Source organism: Microcebus murinus, chromosome X (assembly GCF_040939455.1).
Source record: "Microcebus murinus isolate Inina chromosome X, M.murinus_Inina_mat1.0, whole genome shotgun sequence".
NCBI classification, from domain to species: Eukaryota; Metazoa; Chordata; class Mammalia; order Primates; family Cheirogaleidae; genus Microcebus; species Microcebus murinus.
In genome coordinates, this window is record NC_134136.1 from 108,307,663 (window position 1) to 108,332,409 (window position 24,747).

Genomic DNA, 24,747 nt, shown 5'->3' on the forward strand with positions numbered 1-24,747 from the left:
CACAATGAAATATCACAATCCTTTGATAAAGAATGGCCTTTATCAAAAAGTTCCCAAACAACAGATGTTGGTGAAGATGCAGAGAGATAGGAACACTTATACACTGTTGTTGGGACTGCAAACTAGTACAGCCTCTATGGAAAATCATACTGAGATACCTCAAAGAACTAAAAGTAGACTTACCATTTGATCCAGCAATCCCACTGCTAGGTATTTACCCAAAGGAAAAAAAAAAGACATTTTATAAAAAAGGCACTTGCATTCAAATGTTTATAGCAGCACAATTCACAATCACAAAGATATGGAAATGATCCAAATATCCATCAATACATGAGTGGATTAATAAAATGTGGTATGTGTATACCATGAAATACTACTCAGGCATAAAAAATTGGCAATCTAGTGTCATTTGTATCAACCTGGATGGAACTGGAAGCCATTCTTGTTAGTGAAGTATCGCCAGAATCAAAAAACAAACACCACATATACTCAATACTAAATAGGAACTAATCGATCAACACTTATGTACACATATGGAAGAAAAACTCAAAGGAAGAGAAATCAAGTAGATGGGGGGGAATTAGGGGATGGGTAAATTCACACCACTGGGTACAATGCACACTAACTGGATAAAGGGAACACTTATAACTTTGACTCATACTGTACAAAAGCAAATTATGTATCCAAAATATGTGTACCCCCATAATATTCTGAAATAAAATTTAAAAAAATTAAAAATAAAAGTTATAATTTGTTTAGAAGTATTTTTGCAAAGTAGCTCATGGATTATTTTAAAAGTACAGAATCTGTATTACAAAAATGAATTCTTCAGAGGACTAAAAGGTATACATATAAGGTACAGTGTTTGTATATGTCTGTAGTTACAGCTATTTTCTACTATACTATATTTTAGAGGAGTTATTAACAAGAAATACTAAACTAGCTGAATCTAAAATTAATATATGAAGTCATAACAAATAAATGGTCAGAATACCATTGTCATGGTGACCATTCATGTATAGTAAAATCAACCTTGTAAGTGTAACTAAAACATAGGTTCAACTCTGAACAAAGAAAAGAACCAAAGTAAACACTTTCATGTTTTTAAGACCTTAGTTCTGTTCATTGGTAAAGTGATCGTTCATTAATGAAGAGTAATGAATGTGGGATTATGCATAAATTAATAAATAACATAATATAAAACAAAACAAAAGAAGAAAAGAGAACATGCAAGGAAATATGGTGATGTTTTGTAACAACTGAAGTATACACTAAGTATATAATGAAACAGAGGTACAAACAAAAAAAGAAAATAAACAGCAACCATTTAGCCGAGATGTGTAATCTTTTGTTTCTGAACAAATCTAGCATGAAGTAAAACCAAATCTCTTTCGGTTATCTGAATCCAAATATGTAAGCATTACTATAAGCATTTCTTCACATCTTAGGATCTTCCTTAAAGAAAATAAAAGGGACAATGGCATAACAGGGAAGCATAACCGAGCATTTTTTCCTGAACAAATGTAGCTTATTTGTAAAAAAAAAAAAAAAAAGAAAGAAAAAGAAAAAAGAACTTAAAAGGAATGTTAGAAGAAACAAGCCTTTTGTAAAGCTTTTTAGTAATGCTTTTTGTGTCAATATGTAACAGGGGGAAAGCAGATGGCAAACGGACAAATGGAACAATTTGTTTCAGCAGGTCTCTTTTGCAAACTTGATTCTATTGCTCTATTCATTGTCCATATTCAAATAAAAAACACATTAGTTTCTCCCTTATAGTGGCTTTCTCTCCATAACATCAAAACACTACTCAGTATAGTGAATTAATTCAACTCCAGAAAGCTGTCTATGAGTTGGGTGTGGACTAGAAAGGCAAAATGGAAGTACATACTGAAAGAGAGAATGGGAAATTGTAAATAAAAATTAATAGTGGGAAAAGACTGGAATTGAATTAATCAATAATAATTCATGCAAAATATAAGCTTTAGATAGATTTTTCCCCCTCAGAGCAGTAATATAAATATAACCAAACCATCCACTGCTTCTACCTAACTTTCCAAATCTATTCTATGCATAGAAACATATAATACTGAAATGCATTATCTATCTTTACAATGTTCTGTTTAAAATCATTACAGGTGTCTCGCCTGTAATGATTCATATATATATATATATATATATATATATATGCATATATAATGTATCATATAAGAATATATAGTTTATTGCTTTACTTAAGAATAATTTTTAATGTTGCTGAATTTACATTAATTTCACTGCACCTAACTACTGCATAGTATACACCTTAATTTTATTTTTCATTTCTGTAGAGATAGACACTTTACTTTTCACAATGTTCTATTACTACCATCAATGCAGTAATAAACATACACATTTATGTTGCTATTTTGATCTATGCTCTAATTTCTTGTGGATATATTAGGATGGGATTGCTATAATGCATTGAATGACAATGGGTCTCAATTCATCAAGGATAATCTCAGTTTATGCCAATTATCTTACCATAGTTATGAAGTGTCACGGTTTGTATGACGAATTATAAAATCATCCTAGACATGGGATGTGTGCATATTTAATTTAGCTAAGTACTCTCCACATTATCTCTAACACTTTATACTTCCCCTCACAGAACATGAGGATTCCTATTTCAGCACATTTTATCAAGATTTAGCATTAGCTGACTTTCAGATTTTTGCAACTATGATGACTGTAAGTGATCCCTCCTTGCTATTTTAATTTGCATTTTTCTAATTGCTACTAAGACTTGATTGTACTTTTATTTATTTAGTTTTAGCCATTTAGTATTTTCTACTTGTGAATTAACTACTTTTTGCCTATGCCCCTTTTATATGGGATGTTCTGTATTCTTTTATATCTGAAGTGTCAACCACTTTTCAGTTTGGGATAGTACAAATACAATTTTTCACCTGTTATATATCTGTTAATATTGCAGATGATGTCCTTTGTTGAATAAGGATCTGTAATTTTGGATGCATTCAATCAAATTGATTAAAATGTTGCTCTATGTTTTCTCCTTTTGAGGATATTACTTAAGAGCTCCATCCCTATTTCAAGATCACAAAGTAATTTTCCTATAATGCCATTTATTATTAAGTTGACTATTTCTGTACTATATATTCAAATCTTTAATTCATCTAAAGTGTACTTTTGAATAATAGTATGAGATAGAAGATCAACTTTATTTTTTAGATATTTATCCAGGTTTCCAAAACCAACTAATAAACACTACTACATTTCCATATCAGCTTGTGATGGCTCCTTTATAATGATGGCTCATTTATAATGTATATAAATGAATATACATATATTCATTCCTATGTATACAGGAGACTGCTTTTGGAAATTTTATTCCATTCAATTGCTCTATTCGTTCATTCATGCAGCATTGTCAAATATTTTGCTTTGTTTTGTATTTTGCTATGAGTTTATAGATTATTGTAATATATATTGTGAAGATCCTCTAATCTTTGAATTTTTGTTTTGTTCCATACATAGTATTTATGTGCACCTAGATTTTCATATAAATTTTATAAGACCTTTTAAATGCATCAAAATTCCAGATGTTAGTGTTAGTTGAACGTGGTATGGAAGATGATCTTAGATTAGAAAACTTTGCTAAGCTTTCTTTTTAGAGCCAATAGTTTGACTGTTGATTTTGTTCAATTTTCTATTTAGATAATTATGTCATGTGAGAATATAACAGGTTTCTTTTTTCTTTTTATTTCTTTTATTTTCATTCTCCATTTCTTGCACTGACTAGGATTTCCATTGTTATATAAAACAGAATAAGTGGCAAAAGGAACTATTTTCATGTTTGAAATCTTAAAATGATTAAGCTTAAAGATTTTTATGTTCCTTTATTTACTTGTTTTACTATGATTTTTAAATGTATCTATGAGTTTTTGTTTTATCATAGCTTTTATTGTGATGAGTAAATTACCTTTTGGTCATAGTTGCCATTAAGAAATTGAACATTGAAGTTTTTGTTTTCATTGAAGATAATACAACATTTATCTGTTGATTTTAACATATTAATTTTATGTTAACCTGTTTATGTTTTCTTATATGTTTCGGTTTCTAAGAAATAATTTAGCCTTATAGTACTTTTAAATGTTAGTTTTTACAATTTTTTACTTCTTTTCTCTAAATTAGTCTTGACTTGTTTCCTTTTTTCTTGCAAATAAAATTCAGAAATACTTGGCTATTTTAAAAATTGATTTCATTGTGATTTTTAATAGAATTTCTTTAAATTTATATATTAGTTTGCAAAGGAATCCTGGCATCCCCTGCTATGATATGAATGATGGAGCCCCTCCACAACTCATGTTGAAATTTGATCTCCATAGCCGTGGTATTAAGAGGTGGGGCCATTTGGGGAAGTGATTAAATCATGAGGGCTCTACCTTCATGAATGGGATTAGCACCCTGACAAAAGGGTTCCAGGTTGAAGGGAGCATTCTCTTGCCTTCTCCATCCCTTTTGCCATGAGAGTACACAACATTAATCCCTTCTGGAGGATGCAGCAACAAAGCATCATAATTGAAATAGAACAGCTCTCATCAGACACACAATTTTCTGGTGGCTTGATCTTGCACTTCCCAGCCTTCCAAACTATGAGAAATAAATGTCTCTTCTTTATAAATTATACAGTCTTAAGTATTGTTATAGGATCACAAATGGATTAGGTAATTTCTAACCAAGAACATATTTCCTCTATTTCTTCTACTTTTGTATGCTCAAATGATATTGATAACTCAATACATTCTTATAGTTTTCTTTATGCAAATTATGTATATTTCTTTGCAGGAGCAGCTGTGGTTGTGTTTTGCTTTGTTGGTATAACAAAAATTAATTATGTGTTATATTTTCTAAATGGATAAGTTGCTTATGTCAAAACTTTCAATTTGGTATATTTACCAAATTTTATCAACACATATGCACATATGGAAGTAACATTCATTGGGTATCAGGCATGTGGGAGGGGGGACGAGGGAATAAATTCACATCTAATGGGTGTGGTGCACGCTGTCTGGGGGATGGCCACACTTGTAGCTCTGACTTGGGCGGTGCAAAGGCAATTTATGTAACCAAAGCATTTGTACCCCTGTAATATTCTGAAATTAAAATAAAATAAAATGAAATTAAAAGTTCTATAGAGCCCATGTGAGATAAGCAAAAAGAAGGCAAATCTCAACACATAGCACATAATAGTAAAATAGCTACAAATACAGAAAAATAAGAGAAAATATAAAATTCAGAGAACAAAAAGACATGGTACATTCAATGATGTAACAAATAGAACCCTAATTGACTTCTCAATAGAAACTATAGAACCCAGATGACAACGAGATTATACCTTCAAATTACTGAAAGAAAATGATCTAGAATTCTAAATTCAGCAACAATAGTATTTAAAAATTATGTGCATATAAATTTTCAGAAGAATGAAAATTAAGAAAACTTGTAACTAGCAGAAATAATCTAAAACAAATATTAAAAGATATTCTTCAGGCAGAAAGATAATGTTTTCCTGTGGAAATCTGAAGATGTAGAAAGTATTAAAAGGCTAGAAATGTCAATGTGTGGGTAAATATTAGTATATTTTGGCCACATGAACAATAATTATACTTTATTTGGGGATTTAAAATATAAATAGAATTAAAATGCACAAACACCATAATAAAAATAGCAGGAATTGTGTACATGGACCTAAAGACTTCTAAGGCTGTTAGCTCATCCAAAAAGTGGTAAAATTTTAAATTTATTTAACATTTTGATGAATCCAGGATGCATGTTGTAATTTCTAGGGCTCCAAATAAAATAATTTTTAATTGCTCTAAAATAACGAAATGCAATATGGAGATAAAATGGAATGCAAAGCAAGTAAGACCATCAAAAAACAAGTATAATGGTAAGTTTAAATCAAAGTATAAAATAAATTACATTAAAGGTAAATGGATTAAATCACCCAATTAAAATACAAATATGGTGTAATATTAGATATGAACACAGCCATATGTTGCCCACCCCCATGCCAACTTTTTAATACACATGGGAATTAAAAGTCAGGCTTTTACTTAGTTTCCATTGATTCTTCTTGAAGGTAAAGTGCCTCCTTACTGCCAGAGGAGGGTAGAAGTCCAGGCAAAACACTTGATCTCCACTGATACTGTTCTGGTAGGAAGGAGAGAGGGCACCTCATTACCACTATCCAGTGGTTCAAATATGTGTTCCCTATTTGGCCACTGCTGATACTGTGGGGAGGGGGAAGAATATTCTGTAACCACTGGACAAGGGTAGAAGTTCTGGTTCAACCTCTATTGATACCATCTCAGCAGGAAGGAGGAACAATTGTGAGAGTAAAATTCCAGATTCTCCACTGAGTGGTACTCTGACACCATTCCAGCACTGAGGAGTAGGAGGAGGAGCCCTTGTTGCTGCTGTTTAGAAGTTTAATCTCCCCACTGGAGGCCAGAAGTTTAATCTGGCCTCCACTGACACCATGAGGTTAGGCTAGGAGTGTTGCTCATCATTACCTCTGGGCAGAGGTAAAAGACTAGTCTCCCCATCTAGCCCCTTTTGAAATCATCCTAGTAGGGAGATAGAGGGGCACCTTGTCATTATGTGTAAATGTGTAAATCCATGTTCCACATTAAGTCTTTGCTGACAAGAACGAGAAGGGAATTGGTGTTTGGCTGAAGTAGAACAGTTATCATCAGAAAAGGTCTCCTCTTTCCAGATCCATTGGTAAGAGACAGGAAGATTTTCTTGGTTTTTGTTTTTATCATCAGCATTCACTGGCATTTTTGGGTTGTGCACTTCTTCAGTGCCTAGTCCAGAATATATAAGTGGCAGAAGAAAACTCAGGAAATGTGTTGCCATGTCATTACTTGAATTTTGAAGTATCTAGCCAGTCTTCCCTTTTCACTTTTCAGTCTTCTTATATGTGTTTTAGATATGATGTCTAGGGTTTTTATCTGTACAAACCAGGAGAAATAGGAAAAATGTGTCTGCTTCATCTTTTCCAGAAATGGAAAATCCTAAACATTTAACTTCTAGTATTTATTTTCCCATTTTATTCAGAAAATGAAACTTGTGATATGTCTATTTGTAATATAGTATAATTTGTTATTGTCTGGTTTTTGAGCATTTTTTCAAAATCCTATTAGTACTTCTATTATACCTTTTCTTGTTCCTATTTCCATTTCCATTTTTATGATACATTTTAGTGAGATTTGCAGTTTGAATGCCTTTTTATTTTTTCATTCATTTCAATATTTCTGATTACTTTTTAAATACTCATTGTGCAATCAATTCAAAAATGTATCCCTTGCTTAAACAATATAAACAATACGGAGATATGTACACCAGATAAGAATGTTCACTTTCACACTATGCCTATATAAAAATATTTACATTTACACATATTTTCATGATTTTGCATTTAATCAAAGATAATAGTTCTTTGGGTTTTGTCATCTTTTTTACTTTTTTCTTGAGCTTCCTATGTCAATACATGTAAATACAATATTTTTATATTGTATTTAGTAGTTCAAAGTATGATTTATTTAACCTTCATATTTCTAGTTATTAACAATCACCAATCTTTTAAGACAACACCTTTTACATGTACCTTTGAAACTAAATTCAATATAGCTCATCTAAAAAGGGAAATGAATTGGTTTGTATCAAACAAAGTCCAAAGTGTTATTGAAATCAGGCATGGCTGGATCCAGTGTCTTGTGCAATTTTAACAAGGTCTCCATCTATTAGTGTTTTTCTCATCTATACGCTTTATTCATTCTCAGAGGTTGACAAATATAGCTCTTCAAAGTTCCAAGTCCACGCCTTCTCATCGCTCCCTCTATCAATAAAAATGTATGAAATTTTGTGGAAGGGCTTTAGGTTGCTTTAACATGAATGTACGCTACTTTGTGCCAGAAGGTGTAGGCTGCCATCACCAACATCCCTATCAGTACCACATGGATCAAAGAAGAAATACATCCACCTATTGGGTTGTTGACAGATGAAAGTCCAACAGAATTTCATCAATAGAGTATTTTTCATAAAACTGATTGCTTGAAGTGCAAATGCTGATAAATTATTTTCACACTTCAAATTTTGATAAAATCTGTCAATTCACCTTCCCCAAATTCTTTAATTATTTACATTTCCATCAATAATGTAAAAAGCATATGCTTCTCCACATCTTTTCATACACTGCACATGCTTAATGTTTTGAAATTGTGCCAATCTATTAGATAAAATTACTGTAGTTTTGTTTAACTTTTCATGTTTCTGATTACAAGTGATATTAACCTTTACAGTTCCACTTCTGTAGTCTTTTAATTTTGCTATCATTATCTTTTATACTTGCAATTATTATTTTATACAGAATTTCCTCTTGAGGAAAATGTAAATTAGATGTAACTAAAAATTCACTCTACATTAGAAAAGTATTTTTACAGATTTATTCTTTATCTAAATCTCTATGGAAAAGCTCTCTTTTCTGTGTCTTTTGTTAGATTTTTTTCCCCTTGCATTGCTCATCCTCGAGTAAGGAAGGGTTTATATGGACCTAGTAGCCACTGCCACATTTTGCTTGCAGAATCTTCCTCCCAAGTCTAAATCTGAACTGTGAGTTTCCAATACTGAGTGGATTTACAGCTAATCCTGTTCTGCTGGATTGTAGTGGGCCATTTCATCTCCCAGATAGTTAGTTACCTAACTCTTTGAGAGATGGAATATATAAAAATAAAATTTACTGGTTGTATTGTAATCAGAGATCTTCTAATCTTATCTCCAATGCTTTACTTGTGGGAACTGTATCTTTCAGGGTACAATACATGATGGAGAATACTTTTTCTTCTACTTCTTTTTGTATTCACAAAAAGAAAAACAAATAATGTTCACATGAATCCCTTTTTCTAAAAAACCTACTTTTTTGATAGGAAAGTCATATTTTGGTAATGCTTTGCTAGATCTCTTTTGAATATTGTTCCTAAACATTTTTCCTAAGCATTTCTCCTAAAATATGACTGCAATACTGCTAAGGTAATTTAAAAAGGATATAACCAAGATATATGGAACCATGTTGATACACTTTCCACATACAAATATATTCTCATATATACTCAATATAAATATGTTCTCAACATGTATTTGGAGTACCGTGGAAGAAATGAGAGAAGGAAGACCATGGATGCATAATTCAGCCTCTCCTTTATTGCCCTCAGAAAATCTTTCCAATCTCCAAGTTTTTATGGTTAATTCTTCTAAACAAAAGTACATTGATCGACTGAAACCAGCTTTCCCATGAACCAATTTATTAACTGTCAATTGTTCCTCAAACTTGAAGCTTGAAGAGGGCTTACTCTTTCTCAACCTCTATCCTAAATGTCTTATAAAAATATTCCACATGACAGATGGTCATTGTCAAAGAAAACAAAAGCTGGACAATAGTTAATGTTAATATATAGCTGTTCACTGCTGAATTACAAGTACCTAGAACAGTGTCTAGTATATGTGTAAGGCCTCTGTAAATATTCATTAAATGTTATTCATTAAAATAAAACAGATTTGATTCAGGATTATTGCAATAAGGGAAGAGAGACCAAAGTATGGAACTTGGCTCAATTTCAAATACAACACAAGCAAGTGAGAAGTTATATCCGAGGAGTGGTGTGGGGGTCAATGGATGGAAAATTACTAAGAGGAAACATCAGGAGTGGGAAGGGATTCTGGCTAAAGGAACCTAACAAGATTCTTACTGAAGACAGGCCAGGGTGATCAGACATCTCCTGGAGGATGGTAGAGGATGGTGGAGGATGAGGAACCTGATCAGATATTGAGGGTGGGGTTCTTGCTAAAATAACTTAGCAGTGTTCTTGCTAAAACTGAATTTTATAAGGAAATGCACAGTTAGGCCACAGAGAAGGTTTAGACTAAAGGTTTTTACTAAAGTTTGGCCAAACAAAGAATCCTTGTCATCAGATAAGTAAAATGTTCTCCATATACTTGCATTTTTATCAATGTTTAAGTGCCACTAAAATGCTGTAACCACAGAAATCTACCCAGGTATCTTATTCCTTAGTCCACATTTGCATAACAGGCAATGAAAACTTGAGTAAGCCAGGAGGAATACTTAGTACGTACAATATTTACATTAGCTAGCCTGTCCAGTGATTTAAAAAATGCAGCAGGAAATAATATTTTTTCCAAATAAAATTGTATGTAAAATTCCATATATGTAAAGCAGATAAAGAAGAAATTCCTTGTTATCAATATAATTTGGGATGGGGGAATTTCAGGCTATCACTATGCTGATCTTATTTACTAACATTTTACTCCTTCCTTATTCAGAACCATTGAAATACTGTGTTCCAATTTAGGTAATTTTATTCCTTCAAAGTATTTGTAACATCTTCATCCCCATAATATTAATAGAATGTTAGCTATCCTCCCCATTGTCAGTCTCTCCCCATTTCACTTAATATAATCTCAAGGTAGCATTCACAAGGCCTGTATCTTGGCCTCTTTTTCCTACCCCTTCAGTAGTTCTATATCTTCTATAAAATTAAATACAATATCCTCAAAGTGTCACCAAAGACTTTTTAAAAGTATGTTTCCAAATTCTCAGCCAGATTGACCACATGTTGTTGAATAAAAGTGTCTCTGTATTTTACTATGTCCATAGTTTTCCTCCTGCTGTTTATTCTGATTATAATGCCATTTTCTCTGACCTACCTCACTATATTATGTCTGACATATTTTTGAAGGCTTATATTAAATGATATGAACACTGAAATTTTTCCTCTTTTTTTTCTTTCACAAATTGGACATAATCTCTTCTTCAAATCTCCTCTAGTTAATGCCTACTGTTTTCCCTGTTTTCTTCTCCTGTATAGAGAACCCCCACCTTTCATGTGTAGCCATTTTCCTCCCTCTAATTCTACATATCTGGACAATAGATTGCCTGATCTGGTCAATCAGAGCATGATATAATCCTGATTATAGCAATTATCTCTTGGATAGATACATAATTGAATATGTCTTAATAAGATTAAGTTTGGGGATAAGTATAAGAAAAGATATTCTTTCTATTTTGGATTCTGAGAGAACAAAATAACATCCTGATCTTGCTAGCAGTCATATTGTCACTCTGAAGAAGTTGAAAGCCTAAGAGGGGAAAAAAAGAGAGCTAGCACAGATTGTAGGGCTGGGGAATGTAAGAACAAGTGCTGATGATATCATCTGGGCTTCTGTCATCCTAAAGTCAGCAATATTTCTAAATGTTCAGGTTTGTACATTATTAAATTTTGCCTTTTGCTTAATCCATTTAGGTTGGTTTTCTGTCACTAGCAAATGATAGACTACTCAATGATTTTCTCATATAGTACTTTATTTGTGTGCTTGTTTCTTGGGAACTTAATCAAATTCTAATGTGCTTTCTAATGTGCTTTCTAATTTGCATGTATTTCCTCTTCTATCCCTTCATATTTTTACCATCCCACTTTAGCCTCCCTCAACCTGTGTACATTTTCTATGAAGCTTCTTCTAGGACATTATTCACATTTTTTCCCATCAAATATTGCAAACATCCTAAAACACAGTAGACAATTGATGCCTGAATTGGAAAGAAATTACCACTAATCCATATATCTCTTAGCATGTGAAGACAGGCTAAAATAGCAACACTAATCTTGAGTGCAGTGTTTTTATTAGAATAAAAAGCATATTGATGCCACGAGGCCCATTTTTCTAGTAATTTATCAGGCAAAGAATAAAATATATTATTTCTATGACCATACCAGTGAATTTCTTTTTAGAATTTTGAAATTTTTTCAGCAAACTTATAGCAAATAGATTCAACTTCAAAACTTTGACCTGGTGGAAAATTCTCCCTATCCTTTAGAAGTAGATTTGAACATAACTTATGGTGTACGAACAGCGATGTGTGGTATTTACATCTTTAAGGAAAGCAAATTAAAATCAACTATCTCTTGGTGCTTCTGCCTTATGGTACTGATTCTTATTTCAAAATCATCTTAAATTAAATAAGGAATTAAAGTAATTTGATAAAATAATAAACAACTCTACCTGCTGGTAGAATTAGGGAAACCATAAATATTTTCCAATCAGATGTGTAAGGAGAGAATTAATCATAATTTCTCTATTTCTCTCTCTACTGTATTGAACATCAAAAGCAATTAATAGGAAATAATAGACTGACTCTTCACAGAAAGGGAAATTCTCATGTTTTTAGTAAAAGTTTAATGAGGCCCTGTGAAAAATCCATCGAAAAATAACTCTCTCGAGTTTGTGGTAATATAATTGTCCTACTAGCTATATACTTTTTAATAGATGTCTGGATGGATGTAATCTGCATTGTTAAAAAAATAATGTAAATACTTCATATTGAAAGTTTTTGGAAAATAAAATAAGGAGGTAATTTTTAATTTTTTATAACAATATTTGAGTTGGATTACATTCAAATGTGTGAAATATAACCATGGATTTAAGCAAAGCAAAATAGCAAAAGAAAGAATTGGCATTTTATTATTTCTAACCATTGCTTTTTGTTAATTCCACACTTCACAAGGCATGTGATTTTCTTTCAGTCAGAGAGGGACTCTCAAGGAATTAGCCAACCAGAAAGTGTCTATTAAAGTAACAGGAGTAAATTCTCTACCTTGTAAACCATAGGGAAATAATGTTTTATAAAACTATGGCAAGAATTCAGCAGAGAAAGCCTTTACATTTACAATATACTTATAACAACTTTGAGCTTTTATGATAGCTATAATACTGTACTTATGCTAAATCTGCTATTTTATTTTAAATTATTGAACTCTTACATGAAAATTCAAGCTAAAATCTTATGAAGAACCTACTACACATTCAAGTTATTTTCACTCTTTAAATTCATTGGGATAGAAATATTAATATCAATTCTAAAGCTAGAGTAGATCTAAGTCAATTGGAACTAAAAGAAATAAAGTATCAACATGTTGTCAGTGAAAAAAAAATGCTTGGCATATAAGATTCCCTAATATATTGAGGATTTATCATTTAGAAAATTGGTTAATTTTTGTTTGAAATGATTATAAAATGTAAGTTAAGTGAAGAAGGGGAATAGCCATGTTATTCTTTGAGTTTTAGCTCTGGGGAATTGGGGAAGTAGGTCTATGAGGATTTCAATTACGAGCCATTTATAGTATAGTATATTACACCAGACAATGGCCTAACTGAAATGTGCTTGAGGGCATCAACACTGACCCAAAGGACTTTCGTAGTTCAGCTTCTGTAAAATAACCACACTAAGGATATTTATTTCCCAAAGCAAAGGTTTCAGAGTCCAAAGTTATAGAAAAACTTGTAACAAGTAGCAATCACTTGGTAAATTGATTTTAGTTTAGAGTACTTCACAAGAGAAGCCAGAGGTATCACAGTTTCTGTACAGAAACTCCTGGCCTTAGAAATGAGCCTGCTTGGGGAGTATCTGAGTACTTTTGTTTATTGAATGTGGATCCTGATATGTTAGAACTTTCTCAGCCAAACTTGGGAATTGTAGTGACCATTTGTTTTGAGACCTTCTCATTTTGTAGTAGTAACAACACAGAAGGGGCACTTTTGTATTTAACATTAAGAAATTCTGTTAGAGTTTATAAAATGAATGTACAATATATAAAATTGTATTTTTTAACTCTGGATAACGTGTAATATTTTATTTACAGTCACATGTATTCCTACATACACAAAGGTTGCAAGTTATGTGTTAATATATAGTATGTATAGATTAATATATAATATTTATAATATATATTATATTCAATATATTTATGAATTAAACTTTCATGTTCTACAGGTAAATATGGTTAGCCAGTATATAAGCTAATAACTTACTCTACATTGCTTTTTAATTTACCTCTTAAACATTTCACATTTACTTACTATTTAACATATATGTGTGGGAGATTCTCGAACTTATAGAAATGCTAAATGGTACTTTGAAAGATTGATGTGTGAAAATAGTCACTTGAAATTTTCTCCACTATTTCAGATGATGAAGCTATGGCCAAATTTTCTCACATTCTTATGATGACAAAGCAATTTTTGTGAATGTGGGATTTTGTTATGGACCAAACATAATTTTTAAAATTTTCTTTCAGGACAAACATTTATTTTGTTTTTCTTTTTGTGAGAAGATTGTTACAAATTTAAGATTAAAGAAAAAATAGTCTGATATATGTTTATCACCTGTGAAGAAGTAATATAGATCTATAAAGATGGTTGCAGCCTTTGAAAGCAACAAAAATTACATTTGATAATCATTCCAAAAATATGAAAAGTATATCTATTAATATATAGAACCTGTAAGATATTACCATCTCTTAATTTAAAAACAGTATATGGAAGGTGTGAAAAAGTACAAAACTAAAATCTAAAACTTTTACCTTAAACCAAAGAAATTATCAGTAAAGGAAGGAGAATCCATTAAATCCAAAAACATTTTAAATATTTAATTTTTTTCTACAAAATCTCTCCACAAATCTTAGAAGATCCTAAACTGTGTATGAACAACTTTAAGGATGGATGTGGCAAACTCACTCTCTGATAGATCATTCAACTCCAGTTTTGGATATTACTGATGGGAATTTCTTTGTTACATTAAACCAAAATCAGTCCACTAATAGTTTCTGTTCAGCATTTTCAATTCCACCTTTTATAGACATATTGTTTTGTTACAAATCCCTACATAGGTGGATTACATTGATATGTGGCTCAGGTTGTGCGTTTACCTCTAAAAATGTGGCACACAATTTTAGCTCCAGAAATGACTGCCTTGATGAGAAAAATAAAATCATTGTTTATGTTTTCAATTTTTAATTTACATTCTATACATTAAATTACAAAATATATTTTAAAATATTTTGATCATTTTGTATTTGTTTCATACTTAGCTAAACAAAATTTTGATGAAAAAAGAAAATATTCTTTATATTTTTTAATAAATTATAATAATTTAAATAAAAGAATTTGAAATTAGGAGTTAGATTTATTGAAATACTGGGGAAATTTAAGAATATGCATGTTTTTTAAAAAAATTGTGCTTTTAAAAATGTTTTAAATTCTTATTTCTATAAGCATTTTTAGGTTAATTTGTTAACGTGAAGGGACTCTGACACATTGCTAAAGAAATAACTACAGTTACAAAACATAAATGTTAATGATAACTCACTATATTGTTGAAATTATGTTTAAATTTAGCTTCATACTTAAACATTATACTAATTCTAATGTGAAAATTTGTCATTTAAAATGATGAGGAAGCAATTTAATAAAAATAGCAGTATTTGACTATGATCTTGCAGTAAATAGAGAACGTTCTTATTATTAACATAAATTAACTCCCAAATGAAAAGTTATCTATGTAGATCAATTAAGAAATTTTACAACAAAATAATTTTATTAGCTGCTGATACTTACCAAAATAAAATCTATTACTTAGACATTTGTGTAATTTCTCTTTTCAGTATTTTGAATTCTGTTTCATTTTGTTTGCAGTAGTTTTGTAGTAACTTATTACAAGTATTTTCTTTCTTTTTTTAAATTTTGTGGCTCTCTTAATCTGGAAGATTGTTTATCAGTATATAAATTGTTATGTAGAAATAGGTCTAAGAGGAAAAAAAGACAATCTAGATTTAGAATGGCCAAAAGTGGAGGGACATTTGGGTTATTATAGAAGATCCAAAACCATAACAGAAAAGGTCACTGAACACTCTTTCTGAAAGAGAAACTCAAGACTATTATATCTTTAGATATTCCTATTTTCATAACGGATATTGGTTTACAGAAATGAACATTATTAAAAAAATTCCCGTCTAAAATAGCATAGATATTTGATGTTTGACAAAACTTTAATAATAAAATTGTCTAGGTAATTAGAAATGGATATATATACAAATATATACACATATGTACATATGTGTGTGATATACATATATATCAGATTATTTTTAAGGTGTAGTTTCTTTATTTTTTGTTGTTTAAAATTTTCCTTAAATTTAGCTGTAAAAAAACACATCCACAATTTCTTTTAAATCCCAAGCGTATAGCAAATTTTCAACCTGTAGAACCTGGCATAAAACTAGCTTCTAAACCAACAGTGTCCAACAGAATTTTCTACTATGTATTCACTAAAATGGCTTAAATAAAAAGACAGATACCTCCAAATGTTACCAAGGAGTTAGTGCAACCTCAACTTTAATATATTACTGGTGGGAGTGTAAAATGGTAAGCTAATTTGAAAATCAGTTTGACAGTTTGTCATAAGGTTAAACATACACCCAGGCTATGATCAAGCAATTCCACTCCTACATATTTACTCAAGAAAAATGAAAGCATATGTACAAAAAGACATGTTTAAAAATTTCAGAGCTACTTTATTTCCAAAAGTTATATTCTCTGTCTTAAACATAGGAATGATAGCTTTTTCAAAAACCCATTGCTTGCCAGTTTAATAAGAGAAGTAATCAAAGTTTACATCTTTGTTGTTTTTATTGCCCATGAGATTATAATTATCTCTTTTTCTCATAATAGTATGTCTAATGAAATCAAGGTTCCTTAGCACTAATTATATAAAGAAATAAAGAACTTTTGCATGACTAACTGACATTGATTTCTGTCTTGGTACCTGATAACTATCTCCCTGGAAAGCTGTACCTCTATTGATGCCTATGTTAATTATCGGTACTCAGAAAATTTGTAAAGGAATAACCCAGGAGAAGGAAAAATTTAAAAAAAAATAACTAAGCTAATAAAATTTTAAGATTCATATAAGTATAGTTTTATGCCCTATTTATCATCAATAAAAACTAATTCTTCAGGAGTAAGCTATATTTTATAGGTTTCTTTGACAGTAGCATTTAGTGTTCAAAATAGAATTATATTACTTTTATTTTAATTTTCATTTTGAGTAGTTTTAATGTAAAGTGTGATGAATAGTCACTCATAGTCCAAGCTCTATCTGACTCTCATTATGATACCTGGATTAAATAAACCATTCTTGCTTTCCTGGAGAGAAGACATAATTGTATACAGCTCACCATTTGCATTTATACTCTAAAATACTAAGAAAGCATCAGGTACTTCCTAATTAGATTTGATGACACATATGGGTCTTCTGTAGTCCAGAAAACAACAATAATGGTTTGGAACGACCTGAATTTGGACCTGATTGAAAGATGGACAAAGAAATCTGTTGGATGGATATAAAAATGCTTACTATATTAATAATATTAACAGCTATGGGAAAATGCATCTAAATTGGGCAGATTCTCTATTGTCAAAATAAGCATGTGAATCCAAATGTTAATAAGAAAACCTTGTTCAGGAGGACTAACTATGACAATGGGAGATGTTCGAAGCCTAAGCCAGAAAAGTCTCAGAAAAGGGGTGCATAAACACGGTGTTTTTAAAATTCAGAATATTACAGGGGTATAAATGTTTTGGTTACATAAATTGCTTTTGTACCATTTCAGCCAAAGTTATAAGTGTGGCCATCACACAGAGAGTGTGCACTTTACCCATTAGGTGTGAATTTTCCCATCTTTTCCTTCCCCCTCCCACCTGCTTGATTTTCAATGAGTGTTATTTCCATGCAGAGACCATGGTTAGGAAAAAGGAAGTGGGGGCTATGAAAAACTCCTGGGAATGTCTTGAAACTTACAGGACTGTATCAAGTATTGTAATAAGGTAAATATTGAGGTGCATAAGTAAGAGTTTGTACTGGGAATAGAGCAAATGAGATACAGTGTGAAAAATTGATGTAAAAAGTTTAACATCAAACTGTCTTTGTCAAGCCAGGCTAAACTTATGTGAAGCACAGCATTTGATCAGCCTTGTAAATTCCTTCTGATATTCTCAGAGACACTCTTTTTCAACAACTCAGGGATAATGGAAATCCTAAGTAGGGAATGGCTGAGTGAAATATTAATCAGGGTAAGATTTTTCTTGTGGTACTGTTCATTGAGAACCAGTTGTATCCTATGTTGGGCATGCTGCTTGACTGGTTAATTGTTGGGTGATTCTATTGATGAGGCATTTGATCAAGGAAATGCCAGTAGAAATAAATGGAAGGATTACTGGATGGAGGAGAGAGTGAAATCAGGAATTTATGTTAGGAAGCAACCAGTCAAATGGATTCCAAGACATGGATGCAGAAGAATCTCTTATTGATGTTATGAAGATAGCTGTGGTGATGTGATGGATTAATCGGTTTGAGCACCACATTGTACCTTCCATGATGGAAGTAGTCCAATATAATCATCCAGCCAGATTGTCTGGCTAATCATCCCACTGAATGGTGCCACATCAGGGACTCAGCACTGCTCTCTGCTGCTAGCAGATTGGGAACTTAGTAGTGGTTGTAGAAAGGTCAGCCTTGGTGAGTAGAGGCTCATGTTTTCTAAGCCCATGCATAACTTCCATCCCTGCCACCATGGTCACTTTGTTCGTGAACCCATTGGATAATAACAGAGGTGACTAGGGAAACAGGCTGACTAGTATTCACAAATGGATTATCCTAACCACTTGACAATTGAAATCTTCTTATGCTTTGGTCACCCTTTGATCACTATTCACCTGGGAAACAGATACTTCATGGCTTTTGCCCCCTTAGAAAGGTCTATCCACATATCTTCTCCCAAAATTTTTGTGTTACCAATTTTCCAATCATGTTTAGGTTCTTGACTATTCAGCCAAACCATTGGCTACAGCTCATGATTTGTATATAATCACATTTGTCCTTCCAAGTAAATCAAAGTTTTGCCCACTAGGAGGGCTTTATTTCACCATTGTCCTTTAAGGATGTCCCAGAAACAGGCCATAGTGTTGCAACTATCCATTTCCAGGTGTTGCCTGCATTTCATACAGAACCATCTGTAAACCAGGCCTGAGTCTTTTCTGCCTCTGTCAGCTGATCATAGTGAACTCCCCATGAGGCTATAAGGAGGGAAAGAGAAGGCAGGCTGGGAAAGAGAAGGCAGGGCAGCAGGATTGGGAACCATGGGTATTTGGGTGACTTCTTGTAACTTGTGGTTTCAGGGCCTACTTGGGCTCATTCTTATATATACAATTTTCAATTGTTGATAGAGCACTGCTGTGCACAGCCAACTTTATGGCTTGGTAGGTAAAATAATACCTAATTCATGATGGTCACTTTAGGTCAAATGGTAACTTGGTAACCTATGGCTAAATATTCAGTCTCTATTAAGATCCAGTAGCAAGCAAAGAGCTATTTTTTTTCAAAAGGAGAGTAGTTATAGTCAGAGGATTTCAGGGTTTTGCCTCAAAATCCTGTGGTTCTGAACTGTGATTTACCTACAGGGGCCTACCAATGCCTAAAAATAGCATCTCTATCTGCTACAAATAGTTCAAACACCATTGTATCTGCTAAGTCATAGGACGGAAGTGGCAGAGCAGCTTGCAGAGCAGCCTGGATCTGTTGCAGAGCCTTCTCTTATTCGGATCTCTACTCAAAACTGGCATATTTTTGAGTCAGTAAATGGGTGAGAGTAACCCACCCAAATGAGGAGTATGTTGCCTTCAAAATTGAAGAAGATACAATAGACTTTGTAGCTCTTTTTTGGTTGTAGGAGAGGATAGATAAAACAATTTATCCTTCACTTTAGAATGAATATCTCAACATGCCCAACACCACAGAACCCCTAGAAATTTCACTGAGGTAGAGGCGCCTGAACTTTTGTCAGATTTATTTCCCTCCCTTTGATATGCAAATGTCTTACCAGTAAGTCTAGAGTAATTCCTTCCTTTTGCTCTGTAGGTCCAATAAGCATAATGCCATCAGTGTAATGGACTAGTATGATATCTTATGGAATGGAAAGCCTATCTAAATGTTTATGCCGCCTGTCAGCTTGAAAGAACAACATAAAGTTGCTTTTGCCAAAACCTGGAGATTTTGTAATTGTGGGTATGTGAATGGTTGCCAAGAGCTGGAAGCATAGGTAAAGGAGTGCAAAGCCTTGAAAGCACAGTCACCAAGGCATTGTAGGAAAGCAGCAAGGGCGGCTGAATACACTAATGTGTCTCTTTTCCTTCCTCTGATCTTCTACCAGTGCAATCTACCAGGAAATCAGAAGGTGAGGGATTTTAGATAATAGAATCCATAGAACTCATCTTCACAGGGAATAGAGTGGGGTAAAGAAGGGTGAATCCAAAGGTGTAAGTGGAGGATAGCTAGCATGCTAAGAATGGGATATGGATTTCTGTGGTGATTTTCCTAGTTTTAGCAAACTAAACAGATGTCATCCCACTGCCCTAAAGAGGCATTCTCTGAGCTTTAAAATTGGACCCTGCAGAAGGAAGATCAATGGCATTTTTTGGTGTGCACTTATAGAGTTGTTTAATACAAGCTACATAAATATAAATATATTATGGCTTGAAAGTTATTACCGTTGCTACATTTGTCATAATTGTGATTACTTAAACATTTCTGAAACTGGAAAGAGGTTGTCACAGATTTCCAAAAAGCTAAAATTAGGTCTCACTAGTCACTGGACTAAAAGTAACTCCATATTAGATGAGCCCATCTAATATGTGCCCTATGAATCTTTAGTGTACATATCTACTATACAAGTTTGTGTTCTGTTATAAATTCATCATGTATACAGAGATAGGTACCCAGTTAAAGATAAATACAAGAGTACATATATGAGGATGTGTGTGTGCAGCACTGCAATTTATCTTGCCATTTTGGTTTACCTTTCCAAGTCAGGTGGAGTTTTACTTCTCCAAAAATATTCTCCCAAATCTCTCAAATTTGGGGGGGGCTAATTATGTATATAATTCAAATTTTTGTTAACACCAGAAGGAAATTAATAAATAGTGAAGAAGAAAAAGAAAATAATACATTTGACTAAGTTGGAAGCATATAGAAAATAACTCTAAACTAACATACGACTTTGAGTATGTATAGATAAATTAACAATGTTCTTTTTGTGATGTAATATTTTACAGAAATCTTTATAGGGTGACACATACCTTTATGTATATCAGATGTGTTTGCAATTCAAATCCATATTTCTAATATTGTATTGTGGTACATACAGGTAAAGATGTTTTCCCTGAGTCCTTGTTGCTTTTTTAAAAAAACTTTGGTGAGGATGGATTTTTAAAAGCTTAAATTGAAAAATTTCTAGTGCAAGCCTTTTTTCTTCAGAGACATCAAGTTGTCACCTATTTTTATGAATGTAATAGTGGAAGCAAATAACAATAATGTTGCTATGTAGTTCATTTCCTCTTAGTCACATTCCCATGACAACAACTAAAAGTTATTCACATTTCAGAAAATATTAAAGATAAATGCACCATAATTACTTAGAATTTCCTGATCCTATGACAGAAATCTAAAAATAAAACATTACTGGTAAAGTAAGAATTTATCTCCTACTATTTCATTTCTATAATAATTTACACATTATCAGTTTATTAGTAAACATTAGCTTCTTGTAAAGCCACGTCCATATTTTCCATCAATGCAAGCAGTTGGATTTTCTTAGATCTGACTGCCACCATTACTGAATTTCTTAAATTTATCCCTGTATAAACATAAATTCACATTTATTTATTTTTGTTTAAATTTCAGAATATTATGGGGATACAAACACATTTTAAATACACTACAAATTGAAGCCTGTCTTAATGCACAAATGTTCAAATTTAAACAAATTCAGTCAAAGTACCATATAAAAAGTGTATAAATCAGTGGCAAAGCTTCTATGTGAGTTCTTTAATTATAGATAGCCTTTGTGTGATGGCTTTTTCAAATGCTGACTATAGTAGGCATGTACTGCAAATGACAGCAGGGTCACTGCTTCCATTTCTACAAGGAAAACTAGTAAATACTGATGAAGAAATTGAAAAACATTCCATGGTTATAGATTGGATGAATCTATATTGTTAAAATGACCATATTGCCCAAAGTGATTTATAGATTCAATAATATATCTATGAAAATACCAATATATTTTTTCACAGAATTATGACCCTAAAATTCAGACAGAATCAAAAGAGAGCCCAGGTAGCCAAAGCAATCCTAAGCAAAAATAACAAATTTGGAGGCATCACATTATCTGACTTCAAATTAAACCATAAGGCTACAGTAACCAAAACAGCATGCACTGGTTAAATATAGACACATACATCAATAAAATAGAATAGAGAATAAAGAAATAAAGACACATACCTACAATCACTTCATCTTTGATAAAGCAAACAAAAACATACACTGGAGAAAGGACATCCTATTCAATAAATGGTGATAAGAAAGTTAGATAGTCATGCAGAAGAAGGATACTGGATCCCTGGCTCTCATCATATACAAATATTAACTCAAGATGGAATAAAAACTTAAATATAAGACCTGAAACAATAAAAATTCTAAAAGGAAACCTAGGAAAATCTCTCTTGGGCATTGATCTAAACAAAGAATTTATGACTAAGACCCCAAAAGCAAATGCAACAAAAGCAAAAACAAACAAATGGGACTTAATTAAACTACAAAGCTTCTGCACAGCAAAAGAAATAATCAACAGAGTAAACAGACAACCTACAGAATGGGAGAAAATATTTGCAAACTACGCATCCAACAACATCCCAAATCTATAAGGAACTCAAAACTCAGTAAGAAAAAAAAAACATTAAAAAGTGAGCAAAGGATATGTACAGAAATTTTTAATAAGGAGAGAATCAAATGACCAACTCGCATGTGGAAAAATAAAGTTTAGCATCACCAATCATGAAAGAAATGCAAATTTATATCACAGTGAGATTTCATCTTACTCCATTCAATAATAGCCATTATTAAAAAGTGAAAAAAGCATTAGATATTGAGGAGGATGTGCAGAAAAGGGATTAGTTTGTATAATTTTGGTGAGTATGTACATTAGTACAACCTCTATGAAAAACAGTATGGATATTTCTCAAAGAAGTAAAAAATAGATCTACTATCCAATCCAGCAATTCTACTACTGGGTATGTCTATTCAAAGGAAAAATAAATCATTATATATATTGCAGCACTGTTCACAATATTCAAGATATGGAATGAACATAAATATTCATCAATAGATGAGTGGATAAAGAAACTATGGCACATATATACCATGGAATACTACTCAGCAATAAAAAAGGATGAAATCATGTCTTTTGCAGCAATATGGATCAAACTGGAGGCAATTATCTTAAGCCAAATAACTCAGACAAAGAAAGTCAAATACCACTTATTATCACTTGTAAGTTGGAGATAAATGAGTACATGTAGAAATAGAAAATGGAATAGTAGACATTGGAGAGATGGAAAGGCAAAAGGAGGGAAGTGTGGGAGAGGGACATGGGAGGAGAAATAATCTAATGGCTACTACATACACCAATTGGGTGAGAGTTACACAAAAAGCCCAAACTTGACCACGATGCAGTATATCCATGTAACAAATCTGCATATGTATCTTATCAATCTCTATAAAATACTATAGAAACCAAAGAAGCAGAGGTTTCTTCTCATTATTTAAAAACTGGTTAGACAGTCATTAAGCATCAACTTGTGTCTAGTAGTGTTTTATGTAATCAGGATATAAAAATAAATAAAGCACACTTTCTGCCAAAGAAAAGCAATACCCTTTACTATAGCCCCAAAGAAAATTAAATATCTAGGAGTATACTTAACGAAAGATACAAAAGATTTAAACAAGGAGAACTATGAAACAAGGAGAACTACGAAACACTAAAAAAAGAAATTGCAGAAGATTTAAACAAATGGAAAAATCTACCTTGTTCATGGATTGGTAGAATCAATATAGTTAAAATGTCAATATTACCTAAAGTGATCTACAGAATCAATGCAATCCACATCAAAATACCATCAGCATTTTTTACAGATCTAGAAAAAATAATTCTTCACTTCGTATGGAACCAGAAAAAAACCTCGTATAGCCAAAGCAATCTTAAATAAAAAGAACAAACTGGGAGGCATCAGTCTTCCTGACCTCAAGCTGTACTATAAAGCAATAATAGTTAAATGAGCCTGTGACTGGCACAAGAACAGAAGCATAGATATCTGGAATAGATCTGAGATACCAGAGATGAAACCATCAGTATGCGGTAATCTAATCTTTGACAAAGCTGACAAAAATATACATTGAGGAAAAGAATCTCTCTTCAATAAATGGTGCTGGGAAAACTGGTTAGCTACATGTAGAAGAGCGAATCAGGATCCCTACCTCTCACCTCTCACAAAAATTCACTCAAGATGGATAACAGACTTAAACTTAAGACATGAAACCGTAAGAATCCTAGAAGAAGATGTTGGGAAAACCCAATCAGACATTGGCCTAGGCAAAGAATTTTTGAGGAAGACCCCCAAGGCAATCACTGCAGCACCAAAAATAAACAAATGGGATCTGATCAAATTAAAAAGTTTCTGCACAGCCAAGGAAACCATCAGTAGAGCAAATAGACAACCCACAGAGTGGGAGAAAATATTTCTCTCTACACCTCAGATAAAGGTCTAATAACAAGAATCTATCTAGAACTTAAAAGATTTAACAAGAAAAAATCAAACAATCCCATCAAGAAATGGGTGACAGAAATGAAAAGAAACTTCTCCAAAGAAGACAGAATAATGGCATGC